Genomic DNA, 23328 nt, shown 5'->3' on the forward strand with positions numbered 1-23328 from the left:
TCTTACCATGCTTATCATGACACACACACACACACACACACACACACACACACACACAAAGTGATAATAAAAACACTCTATAAAAAGTTACATATACACAAATGTATATATATATACACATACATATATTTTATTTTACTACTGAGTAAAGAGAAATATGGGACATTAATAGAAGAAGGAAGGAAAAGGGAAGCAAAAACATCTGTACTGTATTTTAGAAAGTCTTTGAATTTTTACAGAACCCCTAGGACTGTACTTGTGAAATTGCACATGTGTGTATAACCATGAAAAGATGTGGGAGACTGTCGCATGGAGTTTTAAGGATTCCAGTCATTTTAATTGTCACACACTGCAGACTTCTTCAGCTGACATTGGTGTAAAACTCCTACAGTGTGTGAACTAGAGGTGCATGAAAATAAAGCCCACTGACTGAGGGGTGAGCCTGGGGTGGGATGCCAAGCTGGCATGCCTGGTGCTCTGGGTTGGAGCCAGGGCATGCGAAACCAAAACAGCTACTGAAAGGTAGAGAATAAGAGAGAAAGCAGGTGGGAAGAGCGGGGAGAACTGGGGAGGAGGAGAAGGGACTGGAGAAGGGCTGAGTGAGACCAGCATTCCCCGTATTGGGTCTAATCCTGTTCTAGTTACATATCAGACAGCCAGATTTAGTTATTAATTTCTCGGTTTGACTTCCCTTACTTGGAAAGTGGAATAAAGCCAGATGTGGTGGCGCACGCCTTTAATCCCAGCACTCAGGAGGCAGAGGTAGGTGGATTTCTGGTGCATTGGAGGCTAGCCTGGTCTACGTGCTGAGACGCTGTCTCAAAAAAGGGGTAAGGGGAATGTGGGATGATAATCTCAGGCCTGGAGGGCTGTTATTAGGCTCAAATAAAAGAATACCCTCATGATACCAGCTCCACCATGGGCTCCTCACAAATGGCAGATGTCTTTAGTGCTCTCTGAATCACTGCCCTGCTCACAGGGTGATCTGGGCCACCTTTTTACCTTGTTTGTTTTCCCCTTTTTGTTTTTTGGTTTGGTTTTGGTTTTTTTAGACAGGGTTTCTCTGTGTAGCCCTGGCTGTCCTGAATCACTCTGTAGACCAGGTTGGCCTTGAACTCAGAGATCTGCCTGCCTCTGCCTCCCATGTGCTGGGATTAAAAGCATGCAGCAGCCGGGCGGTGGTGGCCAGGCAGATCTCTGTGAGTTCGAGGCCAGCCTGGGCTACCAAGTAAGTTCTAGGAAAAAGGCGCAAAGCTACACAGAGAAACCCTGTCTCGGAAAAACAAACAAACAAACAAACAAACAAAAAAAGGTGCAGCAGCAGCACCTGCTCAGTCCTCCTTAACTTCTCTTTCCATTCCAAGGACCATGGTGCCTCAGCTCCTTCTAGGCTGATCACCTGCTTGAAGGCAGGAAAGGGACTCTGAGGTACAGTCCATAGAAGTGGCTCCAGGGCTCACCTCTCCTCTCTTCGTTCACTTCTTCCTCTAAAACTTGCCTTCCAAATCGAAGTGTTTCCAAATGCCCTGGTCACATTTAATTGGATCAATAAAAGCCAAGGTTATGTAAGCTTTTGTAAGTTTGTTTCTCAGGTTTTGCCCATAATAAAAAGACAAGGATCAACTGTGGGGCATAGGTATGGTGTGACTAAGTGCCATATTAGGTAGTGTATTTATAGATCCTCCATTCCCTCCCAGTCCCACCAAATTTAACAGAAATGATTTGAACTTCTGACACAGATATGGCCAAATCTCTTTGAAGGACCTAAAATCTCCTTAATATGTCTACATTCTGTTAGTATCTGTGCTCCTGGAGCAAGGAGATACTAATACCTCAGGGAAGGCTGACCTGTGGGCACCCAAGTGGATCGAAGTGTTGTTTGTTTGTTTTGTTTTTGGTTTTTTTTTTTCTATTTTCAAACAAGAAATTCCACCGAAGGCTAGATAAAACACAACCACTCAATGTGCTTATTTCTTTGTTTTTAAAATGTGTCAGGGAAATATAGAAAAACAATTATCAATATAAATATTGAAGTTTTCCCTCAAAAGCTGGCTTGTAGGGTATGGTGCGTTAGAACTAAATTCTGCTAGATGTGGTGGTGCACACCGTTGATCCCAGCACTCAGGAGGCAGAGGCAGCTGGATCTCTGCAGATCTGAGACAAATGGAGTCTATATGGCAATTTCTAGGTCAGTCCGAGCTACATAGTGAAACCCTGTCTCAAACAAACAAACAAACCTCAACTTTGTCCCAACCCCAAGCTTTTTAGAGTACTGCATAGGCTAACTTTAGTTATTATTTTTTATTTATTTGTATTTCAGTTTTGTAAGAACTTCTGAGTAGAGAGAGATTCTCCCCCCCCCTCCCTTTTTTTGTCTCCAGGTTACACTTTAATCTCTGTCAAACAGTAAAGCCTTTTTAACACTTTCCAGCACAGGCCTTCAGAGGCTGGGACTTAGAAGAGCTCTGTTCGGTTTGCTGCCCGTGGTTAACACACAGACGGAAGTCAACACTGGCTGTGTGCTTATGATGCCTCAGGCACTGGCATGTTGAGCTAATTCTTCCAGGTGAGCTGACTGCACTTTGTAGAGAGCACTTTTGTCCTCCATTATGGCTATGGCAACCAAAGTCAACACTCTTAACATCACCAAATGTCCCTTGAGGCCCCCAAACCACCCCAGGCTGAGTAGTCCCCCTCTATCCCCCAGACACTTTCTACCAGATGGTTTTATTTATTTTTCCTAAGGAAGGGGGCTATGAAAGTTTAAGTACATTCCCTTGAGGGCCACACAGCGGGTCAGCGAGCTGCTTCATGGGATTCAGATTCCAGCTCAGCTCGTATAATTCCGACTGTCCTGTTTAGAGATCAAGGTTTATATGTGTGTGTGTGGGGGGGGGAGGTGCTGGAGAACTGACTTAGGCTCAATATTTCTTTTCTTTTTTCCACCCTGTGCCGGTTACTTTTTGTTAACTTGACACAAACCAGAGTCACCTGGGAAGAAGGAACCACATCTTAGGAATTCCCTTCATCATATTAGCTTCTTGAGCATGTCTGTGGGCATGTTTTCTTGATTAATGATTGATGTGGAGGGTCCAGTTCACTTGGGTAGTGCCACCCCTAGGGAAATGGTCCTGTATAAAAACAAAACAAACAAAAAAACCAAAGAAACAAAATTCATACTGAGCAAGTCATGGAAGCAAGCCAGGAAGTAGAATTTCTCCGTGGTCTCAGCTTCAGTTCCTGCCTCAGGTTCCGGTCTTAACTTGCCTCAGTGATGAGCCAGAACCTGTAAGCCAAATAAACCCTTACCTCCACCAACTTGCTTTTGGTCCTGGTGTTTAACACATCAGCAGGAAATGTCACGAGGACACACCATCAACATTCCTGGAAATACTGTAGTTTATTCTGAATGCTGTTCCTCCCTAATATTTCCGCCAATCCTCAAGCATCACCCTACCCTTAACCCCATGGCATGCTTGTAGTCGCCATCAGGCCCGGTCCCTCCAACAAATGGCCATGTCTCACTGAGAGAATGTTTTAGCTTTTCCTCCCCATCTCATCTTGGTCTCACTGAGAGAATGTTTTAGCTTTTCCTCCACATCTCATCTTGCCCAGTCCTTCTCCTGAAGTCCGGCCTCTTTCCCTGTGCTCTTGACCACCCCCCTCCTCCCCTCTCACTTTGCTCTGGGGTCCTCAGCTCTTTCCTAGGCTTAAGAAAATGCTTCTCTGGTTGTTGATTATTACTCTTATATATCTACTTGCCTACACCACAATCCATATAGTTGCTCAAAGTGACTTTTAAAGTAAATAAACATCTAAATTAGTATACTTTGGATAAAGTGTGTTCTTCATGATGTGATGAGCCTCATCCATCAACTTATGTTAGTTATGAGAAAATTTCTGATCTCCTTGAAGGAAGGAAGAATCCTGCCAAGCAACTGCCTTTCAGCTGCAGCACTTGGCTGAACTACCCTGCAGATTTGGGGCTTGTCTGCCTCCTAACTTGCATGAATCATTTTCTTGAACTAAATCTCTCTCTACATGCATCCTATTCCTCCCCACCCCCTACCCCCTTTTCATGAGGAACCTTTCCGAAAGCCCTTTTTCTGAAGCTGTTTTGCCTCTGAGTTCCAATCTCTCCCGGTTATTCATTTAAAATACCAGGCTCTCCAATAATGTCAAAAATAACTAATCCTGAAAAACCAAAATAATATCTTTTGGGGATTTCTAGATGCAGATGTTCGTTTTTGAGCTTTGTTTATTACGAACATTATGGAAAACACAGTCTTTCTTCCTTAAAAAAGTACTTTTCAGGGCGCTTCAGTAAAAGAGCAACTCAGATGCAGAAACTTCTAGCTTTGTTTAATCATTCTAAAATCTAAATGGTTACCAGGAAAGATGTGTCACCAGTTAATAGGCCAAAGTTCAGGTATTTCTATTTCCTTTTTCTTTTGTATGTTTAAAGGAAATTATTTTGGACTCTGCATGTGAAGCACAAGCAAGAGACGTCAGAAAACAATCATCCACTTGGGTGTTTGTAAATCAACACTGTGTGTGTGTGTGTGTGTGTGTGTGTGTGTGTGTGTGTGTGTAAATATATATAATTTAACAGCATAAAAAGATATGGGCTCATTATACTCATGCAAAGAACAAACTTTTCTCTACAAAATTTCATATTTCTCAGTAATTAAAAATATATGCTGCATATAAAGGTAAACTATAGCAATTAATATTCAACATACTTTTAGTCTTTACCAACTGTTGATTTGGTTTTGTGATGGGGAGATCTTATTGTTATTTTAAGATCACAATAGACTTCTAGATGGTAGAGAGCCAATAGACAGAGCTGGTCTTATCTACAAAGAATCCCAAGAAATGGATGTTTTCTCTGGCTGACCCTCCACATCTGCACAGGATTCTGCTGTGACTGGGTATGTGTGCTGTGTTGTAACACATTTAGAGACTGAAACTTTAGGATTTGTTAAAGTTCATTGTGTTGCTATATTTTGAGGCATATATAAAATTTGAAATAAATCATTAATCATTCTCTTTTTGCTATTAAATAAGTAAAAAGTAAATGTAAGTGGTAATAGACAGATGTGGTAAATGGCAGTCTCTAACCTCAAAGTTTGATGCCCCCCATTCTCCCTATAATGCTTAGTATGCCACAAAAATTAGAACACTGGGGAGGGGAAGGTAGAATTATGTATTCAACTACATTTTTTAAAAGTCAATAAGAAAAAAATCAGCATGATTCAGAGAAGTACTTCTGATGTTAGCAAGAACAGTTTTATTGGATGGAATTTTGACCTTTATGCTAAAAACCAGAAATAGAGTTTAAAACAGAAACATATTTTTAGGGGATTACAAGGAGCTTTTTTAAATGCAGGGGGGTATTTACCATTGGTATTTTAAAGAAGTTTCAACAATGTTAAAAATGCTTAACTTAGTTCAGGAGACAAAAGAGAGAGAGAAAGAAAAAAGAAATGTTACCCACAGTAACAAAATCACTCCAACTCAGATCATTTTCATTTTTATATTTGTCTGCATTTTTACAGCCCATATAAATTTATACTTTTCCTATTCTATTATAAACTCATACATTCTTCTCTGCACATCATTTTTGAAATGCTTGTAAAGGTAATTTATAGAGATCAGTGTACTTCATTCTAACCCAGTGGCATTAAGTCCAAGCATGCAAGACAGGTCCAACATTTGACAGTCAACATATTCTATCACCTCCATAGGCTAAAAGAGAAAAATCATATGGTCATATTAATAAATGCAGAAAAGACATTTGACAAAATCTAATGCCTTTTCATGATTTAAAAACCAAATGCAGTGAACAAGGAACATGGAAGACAGTTCAATGTCTGTTGCTGCAACTGAGGACTAGAGCCTGGAAATTTATGGACAGAGATTTATTTAACCCATGATTCTCCAGTCTGTCTAATGTTACTGGTATGTATGTGTTTTCAGTGCTGATCATTTTGTACTAGGTAACCAAGTGGTGTGCTTGTCCCTGGGGAAAACTGTTTCTCCCCTTCTCAGCATCCCTTAGTTGCCTGTAGCTCTTTGGGTAGGATTGAGACCTCGTGGGCTTTCCCCCACCCACTTCAGCACATCTATGTTTGTGTCACGAATTGATAAATGGTCTTATTAATAACACCCCCAGCCAGATATTGGGGTGAAAGCTGAAAGATCAGAGGGATAGAACAAGCCAGCTACAAGTTCTTACTGCAAGGAAATCCTCAGCCAAAGAGAGCTACTTCCTGTCTACTCATGCCTTATATACCCTTCTGTGCCCTGCCATCTTACTTCCTCTCTCCACTCAGCTACATCACTTCCTCTTTCCACCCAGCTCTATCACTTCCTGTCTGTCTGTACAGACCTCCAGACCTCTATGGCTAGATAGTGCTGGATTAAAGGAGTGTGCCACAACACTGGCTCTGTTCCCAGGGTGGTCTTGAATTCACAGAGATCCAGATGAATCTCTGCCTCCCAAATGCTAGGAATAAAGGAGTGTGCTACCTCTGCCTGATCTCTATGTTTAATATAGCGGCTGGCTTTGTCCTCAGATTCCCCAAGCGAGCTCTATTTGTTAGAGCACAAATAAAATATCACCACAATTGTTATCCTTGGTCAGGTCATGTTTAGACAGTCCTGCTGGTGAGACTTTGTAGATGTGGTCCCTGGCACTACAAGGAGACACAGTCTCATAGCAAACTCCCGGATCCTCTGCCTCTTCAATCTTTCTACCCCCTCACCCACAATGTCCCCTGAGCCTTAGGTACAAGAGTTGCTTTGTAGCTGTAGGTCCACAACTCCGCATTTTGATTGGTTGTGGTTTTCTATGACGGTCTCTGCTGCAAAGAGCAATTTCCTTGGTGAGGAGTGAAGACTACACTTATCTGTGGTATATCTGTGGGTATAATGACAAATGTTTAGAGTATAGTCAGGGGCCATGCTGGTTTAGGGTTTTCTCTCCTCCAAGATCCATGGCTTCACTAGCCTTGGATAGTCCGCCAGGTTTCCAGTACCCAGCATGGTTTCCCTCTTGTTGAGCAGGTCTTCGGTTCAATTAGAGAGCTGTTGGTTACTGCCACGGACGTGTGCTACAGCCTTAGGGTTACCATGCTATGCTGGTTGTTGTGGTCCATAGGTATCATAGTTGGGTAGGACTGTTGGCTGCTTCCCTCCTTTGAAAGTATGCACAGTGCCTTCTGGTGCCATGAAAGCTAGTCCTTGGGGAGGAGGCTTTCAGGTCAATTTCAGCTCAGGGACCTCTGGGCCCTATGCCTGAAGTGCATGGTGTCTTCAGCAATCAGAACTTATCTTCCATCTCTGGGGTTGGGTGTGCAACTCAGGGCAATAGCACTAGCCTGTAATGTTTTGGGGGTCTTTTGAACAACTCCGACCAACAGCTCAAAAGAGGGCTTCTCATTCTTAGTGTTGGGGGGTTGTTAATAGTCATTTGCTTTGTGGGGGAACATTGTTAGTCTAGATGGGAAATTTTCATTCGAGTTACATATGTATATTTATACAGTGACTGACAGGTATTATAGGTATTTTTAGGCAGATAGTTAATAGTGTGATTCCTTATGACTTTTCCAGGCATCCTTATTGTTATTTTACCCTCCTCCCTTCTTCTGTATTTATCTCCTCCCTCCCTAACTAGAGCCCCCCCCCATTTAAACTAATTTCTTAAGGAAATACCTCCCCCCTTTCTGGTAACGTGTCTAAACTTTGTTTGGAAAGCTACCGGGCAGAGAGACTTTATGGGAGGTCGTGAGCAGACTGCCCGGGGTAGCTCGGTTCCCTTCGATTGCTGTGGCCTGGGCTCATGACACACAGGTATGATGCAAGTCTGTGCATGCGTGGGGACTGTGCTCAGTGCCATGATGAAACCACAGCTGGGAGGAGAACTTGAGAAATAATTCCATGAAATGTGTTTTCACCAAGGTCTCTTTGATGTAGCTAAGGGCTCTTGTGCATAAAATGTAGCAGTAATAAGTATTATTTTGCTTTGTTTTGCTCTTGGCCCTGTGATAAAATCCAAAAGGTACAGCGTTCAGTAGATTAATAGTTTTTAAGTATTCTGCTAGCTACCACAGGTTATCCATAGTTGTGATAATCCCATGAAGCTCTTTTTAAAAGATGTAAGAAGGAAGTTATCTAACCTATAGAGGACTATCTGAGATTATATTATTATTTAGTGAGAAACTCAGAAACTGATTTAATAACTCATAATTGTTCATAATTCATTACTAGAACAAGACTTGTAAATATGTTCAATAGTTACTGAAATAATATTGAAATGAGCTATCATTTAGAGTCCACTTGGTTTGGATCTACCTTGAAGCCAGTTTTCCAGAAATAGTACTAGGCTTGTTTTAACCCAGATGAATTTTGCTGTTAAGTGTTCCTCAGATCCAAAGGCATAGCACTAAATATTCAGGAAAAATGCATAGTGTATCAGTCACTTTGAGCCACAACAAAAATTTTAGACTGCGTGGTCTTAACAACACGACTGTATTCTGGAGGCTAGAAGCCCTTCATCAAAATCTGGAAGAACTGGTTCTGCAGCAGGCTGTCTCAGCGGCTTGCTGAGAGCATCTTCCATGTTCAGTCAAGGTAGAGTGGGCTCTTTGGAGGACACTCATATAAGGACCCTTATAAGGACACTAATCTAGTAGAGTTGGGGCCCCAGCCTTATGGTTTCATTCCGTAAGTATTTCCTAGCCACAGAGAAGGTGAGGATTTGAACATGCATGTGATGGTTAATCATGGCTGTCAAAGCGGATGTGGTTCAGAATTATCTAGAAGGGAAGCCTTTTGCTGTACTTGCTATGGACTTTCTGAAGAGGTTTAATAGAGGGAAGACTCACCTTGACATGTAGGCATCCTTAGCCACAGGTGGGGCCTGGGAGGTGTGAAAAGAAGAAAGTGGAACATGAGTGTTCACCTCTCTGCCTCACGACTGCAGATGCCTCCCACGCCTCCCGCCATGCTGTCTTGCCGTGGTGGACTGTAACCTCAAACTGTGAGCCAAGATGTCTTCTCTGCCTTTGTTGCTGTTGCCGGGAATTTCGTCACAGCAATGGAAAAGTCATTTTTATGGTGTTATTTTTGATCACAAGAGGAAGGTGGTTAATGATCCATAGCACTAACACAGCTCGCTCTGGCGTTCATCGTTAGCGTCAGTAGATGAACCAAGCGCTTACTGCTCCAAGATAAGAAGTAAAGGACACGCTCTAGCAGTTTCTGTTTGCTTAACTTCTCATTCAAAACAGATCGGCTGCTATCCATCAGATAAGGATGTTTCAAATTGTCATACTGCACCCCACTCATATTTGAAGTTCATCAAAAATTTTGTATTTTTTGCAGGTATTTTAAAGGAGAAATTGTGTTCTAGAAATGAGTGGTTCTCCTGGTGCCCCCAGGAAAGCACGCCGCTTGGCACTAGGTAAGTACTAAACTCAGTGAAAATGCTCAGACTTAGGAAAACAGTCTCCCGTTACATACTCCACTGACAGAGCTTAACACTCTATAGTGTGTGCTATTTGAAACGGTGTCCCAGAACATACTGTTCGGGAAAAGCTGCATCACAAAATCCTCAACCTTCAAACTTCAGAGCTGGTACTTGGTTTGGTTAAAATATCTCCAATAGCCGAGGCTGGCCCGCATCTCCTGACCCTTCTGCCTCTACCTCCTGTATGCTGGGATTTCAGGTGTGTGCCACCAAGCCCAGAAGTGACTGGCAGCACCCAGCACAGTGGATTTCTTGCTATGTATAAATTTTGTGAGGCCATATCACTCAGTCCATAATAGCTAGCTACTTAAATCCCTCCACTTAACCTGTTCTTCAGAGTAGCAGGTGCCTCCCATGTTCTCTGAAAAAGGCACGGGCACCAATGAGTGAACAGATAGCTCCTGAGCCGCCCACACAGCTGTTCCCACATGTTGAGCAGCAAGCTTATCAAGAGTCAGCGTGGATTGCCAGACTTGTTCAAGCTCAACATGTTATTATAATTGTGAAATTTAAACTGATTTAACTAGGATAAATATAAATATGGATGTGAAAACAGAAAAGTTACTCTTCTTGTGAAAACCAAACTGGATTATTTGGAATGATTTAAAAATTGGCAAAACAGCTGACAACTAGAAAAGACTAGAAAAAGTAAGTAAGAAGTCAGAGCTTTGGGCCAGGATTGTCTCATACATATACCTTTAATTCTCGATGTGCTCTAAAGAAACTGAAGGGCTACAATTATGCCGCTATGTGCAGGGCCCTGGCATGGATTCCTACCACCACAAACACCACAAAGCAGATACAATAACAAACCAATTATAGATTGCAGTTATACAGAATTGTGGTCCTAGAGTCCCCTGCAGAAAAGAGTGGATTCAAAGAAAAGATTTTAATAAGGGGCTGACAAATCAGGTGTGTTTGTGCATTTTATGTAAAATACAATGTTAAGATATGCATTTATAATTTGTAACTGCTCCTTTTTAAATGAAATACTGTTCCAATCACTTCATGAAAGACCACCTTTATGCTGTTATCAGGACTCTATGAGGGTCACCGTTGCTATGCTGTTAATTGATGTAGAGCCCAAGGCCCAGGCAGAGCTGCGGTCTTGTCTATCATGTTGGCTCTGGTGTTGACTTAGCTCAGTAGCCAGCCCCTAACAGCTGTGAACAGAGGAAGTTTGCAATTGCCAACTATGGAAATTAACTGCTTTTCACCTACATCAGCAGTTTGCAACCTGTGGGTCGCAACCCCTTTGGGATGGCATATCAGATGTTTACATTAAGATTCATAAGAGTAGCAAAGCTACAGTTATGAAGTAGCAACAAAATAATGTTATGGCTGGGGGGTCACCACAACACGAGGAGCTGTGTTAAAGTGTCTCGGTGTTAGGAAGGTTGAGAACCACTGCTCTACACCATTAATCCTGAAGCTGGCTGATGCACTGCCTGGCATTGCTACACAGGATAATAATCTTGTGAAGGAGTCCTTAGGAGTTGCTTTCTCCTCTATTGTACTGATCAAGAGGACCATTTGCTTTGACTGAGTTTTTAACTCTTGAGTTCGGTGGTGTGAGGATGGGTAGGTATGCTGGATGCTGCTCTTATGAAGGTCTTTTCCACCTTATCTCGTGAGACAAAGTCTCTCACTGAAGGTCAACAATTGGATAAAGCCTACTGACCAGCAAGGTCCTAAAATACTCTTCTCTTCACCTCACAGTTCTGGGTACACAATACTACACCTGTCTTTTTTTTCACTTTTATTTTAATTAAAAATATTTTTCATGCAATATATTCTCATCATGCTCTCACTTCTTTCTTCCCAGATCCTTGCCACCTCCCCACCTATCAAAAAACCAAACCAAAACAAAAAAACACAAGATATACATGCACACACAGACACACAAAAACACACAATTGGAAACCATAATATACAAGCAAAAAATTAGTAATATAAAAAATGCCCAAACAGAATGCTGGAGAGATGGCTCAATAGTTAAGAGTACCAGATGCTCTTCCAGAGGACTCGAGTTCAATTCCCAGCAACCACATGGTAGTTCACACCATCTATACCTCCAGTTTGAGGGGATCGGGTGCCTTCTCCTGGCCTCTACAGGCACATACATGGTACACAGATACAAAAGCAGGAAAAACGTGCACATAAAATGCAATAATAAAAAAATCCTTTAAAGTACCCAAACAAAGCAACATGAAACAAAAACATCTCCAAAAATACCACTGAGTTTGTTTTGTGTGGGTCATTGACTGTTGGGCATGGAGCCTACCCTTAAATGTGGTTTATGTACCCAGTGAGACTCCATTGGAGAAAACTAAATTTTCCTTTGCAAGAAGTCATCAGATGGAGATGGCTTCTCGGTTAGGGATAGGAACTCACATCTACTTCCCCCTCTCAGCACGAGGACCTTGTGTGACTTGAACCTGTGCAGGCCCTGTGTGTGCGCCATCATAGTCTCTGTGAGTTCATTGTTCACCTGTCCTGGTGTATCTGGTACACTGCGTCCTTGGTGTCATCCATCCCCTCTGGCTCTTACGTTCTTTCTGCCTCCCCTTCCCCATAGCTCCCTGAGCCCTGAGGGGAAGGGTTTGATAGAGATAGCCCATTTAAGACTGAGTGTTTCAAAGTTTCTCACTCTCTGCACATTGTCCATTTCTGGGTCTCTGTACTTGTTCCTATCTATGGCAGGAGGAGACTTCTCTGATGATGGTTGAACAAGATGCTGATCTATGGGTATAGCCGAATGTAATTAGGAGTCATTTTATTGCTATGTTCCTTTAGCAGTACAATAGTATTTGGTTTTCCCCCAGGTCCACAGCCTATCTAATCTTAGGTTCTTGGCCACCCAAGCAGTGTCAGGTATTGGTTCCATCTAGGGAGTGGGCCTTAAATCCAATCAGATAATTGTTGGTTACTTCTACAACTTTTGTGCCACTACCACACCAGTGTGTCATGTAGGCAGGACATGATTGTAGATCACAGGGTTTGTAGCTGGGTTAGTCTTTTCTGGTGACATGCACAGTACCTTCCAGTACCACAAAAACTAGTCAGTAGGGGTGTGGTGGTTTGAAAGAGAGTAGCCCGCAAAGGGGGTGGCACTATTAAGAGGTGTAGCCTTGTCGGAGGAAGTGTGTCACTGTGGGGGCAGGCTTTGAGGTATTTTGCTTAAACTTCCATCAGTGTGACACTGAGAACATTTCCTGTTGCCTGCAAGATGTAGGACTCTCAGCTACTCCTCCAGCACCATGTCTGCCTGCATGCCATCATGTCCCACCATGATGATAATGGACTGAGCTTCTGAACTGTAAGTGAGCCATCCCAACTGTTTTCCTTTATAAGAGTTGCCATGATCATGGTGTCTCTTCACAGAAACCCTAACTAAGACAGAAGTTGGTATCAGGGACTGGGGTATTGCTGTGCTAGGCCTGACCATGTTTTTATTTGGAGTAATATGAACTTTGGGAGTCTGGGTTAGGAAAGCAGTGGAATGCTTTAAGCACTGCTTAATGGGCCATACTATTAGGAATGTGAAAGACAGTGGTGCTGAGTGTAATTTGAACTGTGGGTGCTTGGCTCAAGAGGTTTCAGAGGAGAAGAATGTTAGTATCTAGCCTAGAGACCAGTCTTGTGGATTTTTTTTGGTGAAGAATGTGGCTGCTTTTTACCTTTGTCCAAAAAGTCTACCTGCGGCTAAAGTGAAGAGTTTGGGATTAATACCATTGGCAGAGGAAATCCCAAGACAGCCTAGTATAGACTCTGTTGTGTGGTTGTTAGTGGTAACTCTAAAGAAGATTTATAATGAAAAGGAGTAAACTGAGCAAGGAGACAAACAAATTATGAAATGGAATAAAGGGAGTGGTAATCTCAGAGCAAGATCCTACCCAGATAAGTTTCCAATTTGTGAAAAGGAATTAAAAAATTTTTTTTAGAACCAAGTGTGGTGATACTCTCCTTTCATCCCAGCACTTGGAAGGCAGAGGCTGGTTGATCTCTGAGTTTGAGGCCAGCCTGGTACAACCATCAAAACCAGAAAGTTGGTAAAGATGTAATTGAACAAGGGGATCATGTTCCAGCTCCAGTGAGCAGGAGAAATGGGCAGCTTTGACCACGTGGTTCTGGAGTTAAGGATAGAAGAAAGGGACTACGGAATCTGCCCCCAGACTAAGGAAAGCTGCTGAGGCCAGGCATGTGTCAGGGCTGTCCCTTAATGGAGGCCTAGAGAAGCCATTGCATGAGGATGTGAAGCTGATTAATCCTGGATTACCTTGGAGACCCTAAGATATTGAAGATGCCGGAGTCATGGGGTACCTACCGAGGAAAGCTGCTAACAGAAGTAGAAACAGCACAAGAGAAAGAAGTGTGTTGCAGTCAATAAAGCTGAATGGAGTTGGAGATCTGAAGAGTACTTTGACATCAGACATGGAGATACAGAGTTTGGAGTTTGCCCAGCTGGTTTTCAGTCTTGCTTTGGTCCAGTATTTCCTCACTATGTTCCCTTCCCTATGCTTTGGAACAATAATGTGTATCCTGTGCCATTATATTTTGGAAGCATGTGGTCTGTTTTTAATTTTTATTTTATAGAGGATTATAGTTAAGAGATTGCATGATCTCAGAAGAGATGTTGAACTTTGGAACTTAAAACATTGTTGAGACTGTGATAGACAATGAGACTTTTGATTGGACTGAATGTATTTTTGCATTATGATATGGCTAAAGCCTTTGGAGGCCAGGGAATGGAAAGTGGTGGTTTGAAAGAAAACAGCCCCCATAGGGAGTGGCACTATTACCAGGTGTGGCCTTGTTGGAGAAAGTGTGGCCTAGTTGGAGGAAGTATGTCACTGTGGAGGCAGGCTTTGAGATCTCTTTTGCTTAAGCTTCCCTCAGTGTGACAGTGAGACCACTTCCTGTTGCCTGCAAGATGTAGAACTCTCATCTCCTTCTCCAGCACCATGTCTGCCTGCATGCCACCATGTCCCACCATGATAATAATGGAGTGAACCTCTGAACTGTAAGTGAACCACCACAATCAAATGTTTTCCTTTATCGGAGTTGCCATGGTCATGGTGTCTTGTCACAGCAATAGAAACCCTGACTAAGACAAGGGGTGAAAGTTCTAGTCAGGAACCAGCTCAATCTCCCCAGGTTCAATGAGCTATGTAAGGGTTGTCTTCAACAATGGCCTTACCCTCAGTTTCATACCTGTCTTTTTATGTGTGTGCAGAGGGTCTGAGCTCAGACCTTCATGCTTGAGCAGCAAGGACTGAATCATCTCCCCAGCTCTTAGTTTCTTAACTTTGGAACCTGTAGTATATATGTCAAGGACAGCTCCATGAAAATCACAATTACACTGTATGAGTGGACACTGCCTTTCATCCAGGAGTTCACATTTTCAATGCAAACTCTTCTTTATCCTGAGAGAGGTACAATGATGTAAGAATCAACGGGCTCAGGTTTACCTTTTTGATGGTTATGCCACACACAAGAGGAGTGTGCTTATCCAGTTCCTCCATGGGTGCAACCAATTCTCGGTGTTGTCGGGTTCTGCGAGCCCTACTAATGACTCCCCACATGTCCTGTGCAGGGCATTCTCTTTACAGACAGTGGAAAATGGGTGCAAGAGAACTACATTTCCTCCAATGTCCATGTTCTTATGCTAACCCAGAAAGTTCCTCAGCTAGATGTGAGAGTAAGGAGAGAACCACTTTAGCTAAAATCTGACCGCACAATGGTGGCCTTTAATTACTAGAGTGAGAGCCTTTGCTGACTGCTTCCAGATTGCTTTATTTATCAGCCTCATGATTGACTAAAGAGCCCTTTGAATTTTAACCCAAGCAGACAAGTTATATTTAACAGGGAGTGATATGGGTTTATGGTTAATCTCTGTGACTGGTTCCACTGGGTTGTCTAAATGAAAATGACTTGGGCTTACAAGAGCTGTAATTAAAGAGGTGGGGGGACAGCAACACAATGCTTCTAAGTCATTGTGAAGGAAGTGATAGAACACAAGACTCTTAGAGCTTGGAGGAAAATTGTAATCCATCTAGCCCAAATGCTTATTTTACAGACAAGAGGTTGCCAACATGCAATTTCTGCCATCTTCATTACTGCTCTCTGAGCAGGGTAGTCCTTTGCCCTGTGGGACCAACCTGCACTCTGAAGCCTGTGCTGCCTCCCTGGTACCTGGCCATTAATGCTGGTAACAGCCATGTTTATCATGACAACACAAACTCTTACCTCCTTCCCCAAAGGGTCGTGCTGTCTTTCCCTGTTGAGAATCCCAGGCCAAATTGCTCATAAACACCCAGGAAGCATATACAAACACATTCTAAGTGAAATAGGCCAATAACACAGAGAAAAATATTATATGATTACACCCACATGAGGTCCTCAGGAAAGCAAGGTTTATAAATACAGAGTGGAGGTTGCTGAAGCTGGAGGGGTGGGGGAAGAGGTGGGAGTGGAGAATATGATGGGATACAAGATGAGAAGTGGTCCAGAGACTGGTGGTGCAACAATGTGAATTCGGTTACTACTCTGAACTGTATACTGTAAAGTAACCAAGAGCTGGGAATGTAGATCAGTCGGTAGAGTGCTTGCCTCGCATTCCTAAAGCTCTGCATTGAATCCCCGGCATCCAATATACTGGGTATGGTGACAGGCAGTGCCAATTCTAGCATTTGGGGGGGAAGAGGCAGGGGGAGCAAGACTTCAAGGTCAATCAGAGCCATTTAGCAAGTTCAAGGCCAGCCAGGAATACATGAGACCCCCATCTCCAAAAGAAATAAGGACTAAGATAACAAGTGTGTGTCAAGTATATTTTGTCACAATAAAAACAGATAAACAGGAGTTGGGGAGATGGGTTTCTCAGTAAGATACTTGCTATGGAAGCATGAGGACCTGAGTTCAAATCCCCAGGATACGTGTAAAAAAGCTGGATGTGGCTGTGCCTGCCTTTCACCCTAGTTGTGTGGGGGTTAGAGACAGCAGGGTCAGTGTGGCTTCGCAGCTGCCAGTTCAGCTTCAGGTTCAGTGAGGGGCGCTGACTCAAAGGACTAAGGGAGGGAGAAATAGAGAGGACACTCAACATCGCTTCTGCACACAAATGCGTGTGTGTGTGTGTGTGTGTGTGTGTGTGTGTGTGTGTGTGTGTGTGTGTGCTCTCTCTCTCTCTCTCTCTCTCTCCCTCTCTCTCTCTCTCTCTCACACACACACACACACACACACACACACACACACACACACACACACGAGATAAACCAACAAAAATAACTTTGGAAGTGACAGAAAAGGGCAACGAACAGGAAACAAGTGGAGAGCTGGATGATAATGATGGGATTCAAGTGGAATTTTCATTTTCAATGCTTGAGGTTGAACCCAGGGCCTGGCACACACTAGGTATGTGCCCTACTATTGGTGAGTTATGAATGTGCTCAGTCCTTTTTAAAAAATTTAGTTTTGAGACAGAGTTTTGCTCAAATGCCCAAGCTGTCCATGAATTCACGCAACAGCCCAGTCAGCCCTTGAACTTTCAATCCTCCTGCCTCAGCTTCCCCAAAACCGGAGACTGCACATGTGCACCACCACACCCAGCTCAGCAAGTGGAAAATTTTAAAAAATTCACGGTTCCACTTTCCTAAACAGGAAAGCGTTTGCCCAATGAATTTCGCTGACGTAATTGGGCTGTGTGTTCTCTTTCGGTGTTTGGTTGCCCAGACATGCTGGAGAAGCAAGAATGACCCCTCTAACTGTTATCTCTTCCTCAACTTCGCCCACGAAGCCATGGCGACTAACATTTTGAACCAGACATGATACTTTAGGGTGGGTGACAGAGCAGCCCAGGGTCCCTGGACCCCTTAGTCACTGCTGCCCTTTTGTAGTTTTCTGCAGGAACCCCACGTTCAGGATCCTAACGACCTTCATCCAGTTACTCTCACCCAGAGCAATGGCAGCAGGAAGCCAGTTAATAAATGACCGAGGAAGCTGGGAACTCTGGGAAGCCGTTGCGGTGGAAGAGGTTGTCAGTGTATCGAGTCCCAGCCCCGGTGCCGGGACTGTGCTGCCTGCCATGCGCTCCTCCCTGAGACCCACCAGAAACCACGAGTCACTGCAACAAGGAAGTGGGAAATGCAAACCGCTTGCAGATTTTTGTTCATTCTGGGGAAGTTGATTTCCTTTTGGATATTGCCGACTCGTGTGCCATTTTCCATGTTTTTGGCATCCTAGGGACATGCTGTAACCTTCTCTAAGGAGACAGAAGATGCTGGCGAGTTCGTTTTTCATTAAGTAAAACTTATAAATATAGATGCTTTACTAAATGGCTTTTCCTACTGACAATCACTAGTGTTTTATAATAATTGCAGTAACTGTTAAGCCTTTATGGAGAGTTAAAACGAGAAGGCAAAGCTCAAAATGAAACAGGAATTCATTGAAATAACTGAAATAGGTCCTAGGACATCTCAGAGTGGTTGCTGTAGTATGCTGAGTTTTGTTTGTTTGTAAGTGATACCCATTGCTTTAAAAAGTGTTCAGGAGTTTAGGGCTCCATGTGAAACACCCAGGGCTGGCAATATGGCTCAGCAGAAAAAGCACTTGCCATGGAAGCCTGATAACCTAAGTTCAATATCCAGACCCCCTGGTGGAAGGAGAGAACCAACTCCCAAGTGCTGGACTCTGACTTGTACATGTGTACCATGGCATGCATGTGTGAACACACACACATACATGCACACACACTCACCTCACATACATGCATACATTAATAATAAATTAATTTAAAAATTTCCAAACCCAGCTTTGGCAAACTAATATTTGAGAGCGGTAAATATAATTAAGCATGTATGAATAGCAGTAGCTGGGATGGGGCGTCTAGAATCATTTTGTGTTTGAAATGATTAGCAAGCCCAGAAAACCTAACCTGGAGAAAATGTGAAGTATTTCCATATTAAAATATTTAAACAATGGTTAGAGGAAGATAAATTGAATTTCTGAGGCACTAATAAGTAGAAATATGACTACTGAGTAGAGATTCGAGTGTAGAGATACTTGAGCTAACATAAAGGTACCTCTTTTGTTGAGCATGGTAGCTCACACCTGTATTCTGAGCAGGGAAACTGAGGCAGGACAGTCATGGTTTCAAAGTGATTCAAGGCTTTAGGGTAAGGCCCTGTTTAAATAAATAAATATCATCGCTCTTAAAGCTAAGGAGAAATTTAAGTCACATACTAGGGTCAGACAAAATGTAATTTGATCTTTCTCTATATCACATTTTAAATTTACTTATCAATATAAGATCTTGCAGTGTATTCCAGGCTGGTCTCAGACTCGGGATTGTCCTGTTTCTTCTTCCCTGACTGCTGGGATTACAAATGTGAACGTTCACATAAAACCTTCCTGTCTATCAGACTTTATCTCAAGTTCCCAACTGTGGGGGAAATGTTGCGTATTATTAAAGTAGTCCAGTTCAGTATTCTGCCCTGCCCCCCACTCTCTGAGGTTTGATTCTAAGAAGAGCATTTATGCTTCATGCAGACAGCCTCTTAAGGTGTTCCCCAAAGCCCCAGCCACCTGAGCCCCACAGTTCCCATTGACTGCAGGCACAACCTGTGATCTACCTCTTAACCCGAGTGATGGGATATGTGTGGTTATATATATTTGATTACATGCACATGACTGTTACATGTTTCTCTCTTGCTGATTAGGAGGAGGCAACCCACATGGTCATGAGCCCCCTCCCATGCCAGGGAGTGTAGGTAGCCTCTGAGCTGAGGGTGGGCTCCACTCAACAGTAAGCAAACAAATGAGGCCTTAGGTGAACAACCGCAGAGAAATGAAATTTCCCAACAACATGAGCGAACTTGGAAGTGGATGACGTCAGGTGAAGTCACAGCACCAGGCCATACTTTGGTTCCAGCCTCATAGGACCCCAGGCAGAGACAAGCCTACTAAGATTCCCTACTCACAGAAACTGACATCAATAAAGGTGCACCATTTTAAGCACAAGTCTTAGTAATGAACATATTTCTACCCCCCAAAAAATGAATTATAGAAATAGGCAATGAATACATCTTGACATAGGATAAAGGAGTGTCTAATTCATGGTGTCTTATTCTTTCTATGGTTTGGCTTGAATGCCTGTGTGTCATTCTTATACCAGAGAAGAGTACTGCCAACATTCCTTGGTCCTCTCAAGGGCTTCCATTCCTGTTACATCCTAGTGTCTTCTTTAGTGTCGTACTGAGCCCGTCCTCAAGGGTGGTCAGCCTTCTCTATACTGTCAGCTGTGAGGTTCCCACACCATACCTAAACCTCAGTCTAAAGGCCTCCCAAGATCTTCTAATATTCAGTTGTGTTTGGACCATTCTCAGTCAGAGAAAACACACTTCCTCTCCCTGACCTTGTTCGACTGCTGTCTCTGGAGAGCTCCTTCTGACCTTTGGCTTAATAATTCATTCCTTTGTTGTCTGTGGCTCATCTTTCCTAGAGTATGGTGGTGGCCTGGGGAATTTTCTACAGAAGCCATTGATTCCCAAGACTGTGAGAAGGGAGGACACAATACAATACACAGGGTGTTTTTATCCAGATCAATCCATCTAGGTCCCTCTCAAGTTCCCCTAGCCTTAGATGAAGCCTCACCACTGAGTCAGGGCACCACCCATCACAACAGTGTTTCAGTGGTTAGAAAAAGGCTTCCTTCTGCCAAGCTTGGCTTCAGAGTGCAAGGCTTAGTTAAGGAGGTGCAAATTAGATCCCAGCCCCCCCTTTTTTTTTCCAAGACAGGGGTTCTCTGTGTAGTTTTGGTGCCTGTCCTGGATCTCACTCTGTAGACCAGGCTGGCCTTGAACTCACAGAGATCCTCCTGTCTCTGCCTCCTGAGTGCTGGGATTAAAGGTGTGTGCCACCTCATTAGGCTTGTGCCACCTCAGCCCGGCACAGCTTCTTCTTATAAACCTTGCTGACAGAGCTTACCAGTGGGGGGGGGGGCAGGGTAGGTAGGGTCCAGGCATCAGTTAAACATTTTCTACCCCTCCCTTCATAGAACCTTTATGAATTCAGAATAGAGGCAGGGCACAAAGGAACTGGGTCATTCATGCTTCCAGATCTTTCTGGAAGAATTTGAACTTTGAAGCATTGTTTGACTTGAAGTCACCCTTTTGAAGCAATGAAAACTGTAGATTGTATTTCTTCTGGCACTAAGAGGGAGTCATGGGGAGTTAGTTGTACGGGAGAAGTCATTAAATATGGCAAAAACACAGCATCTTGCTAGCACTTAACTGCTGATCAGTATGGCTGAACGTAGTTGAAAGTTTCTCTGGTCTCCCCCGGCCCCCGCAGTTCCACATTCCTCTGCCCCCAGCCCCGGGTCCCTCAGCCACTTATAAAATAATCATTCAGAGGCCTAATATTATTTACAAACTGTATGTCTATGGCAGGCCTCTTGCTAGCTAGCTCTTATATCTTAAATTAACCCATTTCTGTTCATCTATGCTTTGCCATGTGTTCCGTGGCTTTACAGGTCTGCTGGCATGTTGTTCCTTGGGCAGCAGGCTGGCATCTCTCTTCAGATATCACCTTTCTCTTCCCTGTCTCTCTCCTTGGATATTTTGCCTGCCTCTAAGCTGCCTTGCCATAAGCCAAGCAGCTTATTTATTGACCAGTGGGAACAACATATATTCACAACGTACAGAAAGACATCCCCCAGCAGCTGAATGTTGTCCTAAAGTAAGTGCCTATCCAAGTCCATGTGACTATTTCAGCCACAACTTGTACATGATGAATGTGAGGTTTACACAGCTGATGTCTCCAATATTGTAGTCTTAAAAAAAAAAAAAGGAATAATATCTAAGCCCACTTACCTGGTTCAAGCCTTGTGAGTTCATGTTTAGTCTTATAAACATCCACCACTGCTGAGCACACCAGGAATACAACAGTTCCAAAGCACCATGCTACTTTAGAAGCCATCCTGGAGTTGAAAATCCTAGATCACTAGAAATATTTAAGCAAGCCTAGGTGACCACTGAGCTAGCTTTGTAAGACAGAATAAGCAGTGTTCATTTCAAATACATGGAGGAGTTAAAGCTTGAAGGAAATAATCATTTCATCCATTTACCTCAAGGATCAGAAACGTGGGCTAAGGAGGAGGCATGGAGGTCAAAACACTTGATGAAGCAGAGTGAGGACCTGAATCTTCACCCCCAGAATCCACATAAAACTGGATGCAATAGCTTGCATCTGTAATCTCAATGTTCCTCAGGTAAGATGCTCGCCAGATACAGGGGGATCCCCAGAAGCTCGTGAACTGGCTAGCCTGGGATATGCAGTGGTAAACAAGAGATGATGTCTCCAAAAAGGTTGAAAACAAGGACTATCTTAGTTAGGGTTTCTATTGCTGTGAAGAGACACCATGACCATGGCAACTCCTATAAGAAAACATTTAATTGAGGGTTCAATACATCATCATGGCGGGGAGCATGGAGGTGTGCAGGCAGACATGGTGCTGGCTACATCTTGATCAGACGGCAACAGGAAGTAGACTGAGGCACTGGGTGTGGCTTGGGCATATATGAGACCTCAAAGCCCACCCCTACAGTGGCATACTTCCTCCAACAAGGCCACACTTCCTCCAACAAAGCCATACCTCCTAATAGTGCCACTTTCTATGAGCTTATGGAGACCATTTATATTCAAATTACCATAAGGATTAATCCAGAAGTTTGTGTTGACCTCCACATGTATGATAAGATACATGCATGCCTGTCCATACACACAGTCATGTGCATACACCCATATACCACCCTCCTACAAAGATAAAGAAATGAATCAGAAGCAAAATGTTCCATTATAATTCCCCCCAATGCTTGTTAATCTTCGAGGGCACAGTAGTGTTTAATGAAAGAAACTACAATAATGCTAAGGCTGCAACAGAAACTGAAGGGTGTGACTCCCTGCAGCTAAGCACTAAATTGACGTGACACCTTTCCAAATGAGTATCTCTAAGGGCAGCCTGAATTCTAGAGTAGCCTACCTTGCTGCAGGATAGTACACAATCTCATCAGCAGAGTTTATCTGAGTGTGAGAGAATGGAGTTTGGGCATCAACAAACCAGTCTGCTACTGGCTGCAACAGGCCCAGCCAACACTTCTTGGGAATGGGCCATGAGAGACTGACTATAATCGCAGTCATTAGTGACACAAGGCAGCATGGCTTCTGATGGGCCGTGGGAGCTCTTCTGTTCCACCCTCCTGTGTCCAGAGAGAGTGGCAACTGGGAGTCATTACATTTACGACTTCTGTGAATAAGGCAGGACTATGCCAGGAGGAAAGGTCCATGTGTCTGCCCTCTACCTTCACACCACACTGCTTTTATTAGCGTGGGCAGCAAGCTGAATCAAGAAATGAGTATATACCTCTATACTTCTGAGAGTTACACCACCGTTAAACACAATGGAAAGGCTCCCCCGATTATGTTTCTTTTATGTATGTGTGTGTCCTCTGCCTGGAAGATACTTTTCTTTGAGTCAGTTACCTGTTCAGAGAACGTCTCTGACTTCCACAGACCCTCTACCCCATCCATCACTCTCTATCGCATCTCCCCATCTGCATTATTTTGTAGGCATTTTCCATAAAGTATTCCGAGATGCTGGGTGGTGGTGGCTCATGCCTTTAGTCCCAGCACTTGTGAGGCAGAGGTGGGCGGATCTCTGTGAGTTCGAGACCAGCCTGCTCTCCAAAGCAAGTTCCAGGACAGTCAGAACTGTTACACAGAGAAACCCTGTCTTGAAAAAC

At 43.4% G+C, this 23328-nt stretch overlaps 1 long non-coding RNA gene across 5 annotated transcripts in view; it reads left to right on the forward strand.

Annotated features, from left to right (window-relative positions):
• Positions 1 to 605: 605 nt before the first annotated feature.
• LOC121831123 (uncharacterized) overlaps positions 606 to 23328 on the forward strand; it is a 28981-nt gene continuing 6258 nt past the window's right edge. The window contains exons 1-4 of one of the 5 annotated variants that reach the window (XR_013052855.1): positions 7763 to 7854; positions 9388 to 9466; positions 12728 to 15743; positions 17425 to 19518. This is a non-coding gene — a long non-coding RNA (uncharacterized LOC121831123). Of the gene's footprint in view, positions 831 to 2393; positions 2567 to 7762; positions 7855 to 9387; positions 9467 to 12727; positions 15744 to 17424; positions 19519 to 23328 lie in introns of those variants that run through there. The other 4 variants (XR_013052853.1, XR_013052852.1, XR_006074519.2 and 1 more) reach the window with 4 other exon arrangements.

The sequence above is a fragment of the Peromyscus maniculatus genome, chromosome 7 (genome assembly GCF_049852395.1).
Source record: "Peromyscus maniculatus bairdii isolate BWxNUB_F1_BW_parent chromosome 7, HU_Pman_BW_mat_3.1, whole genome shotgun sequence".
Lineage (NCBI taxonomy): Eukaryota > Metazoa > Chordata > Mammalia > Rodentia > Cricetidae > Peromyscus > Peromyscus maniculatus.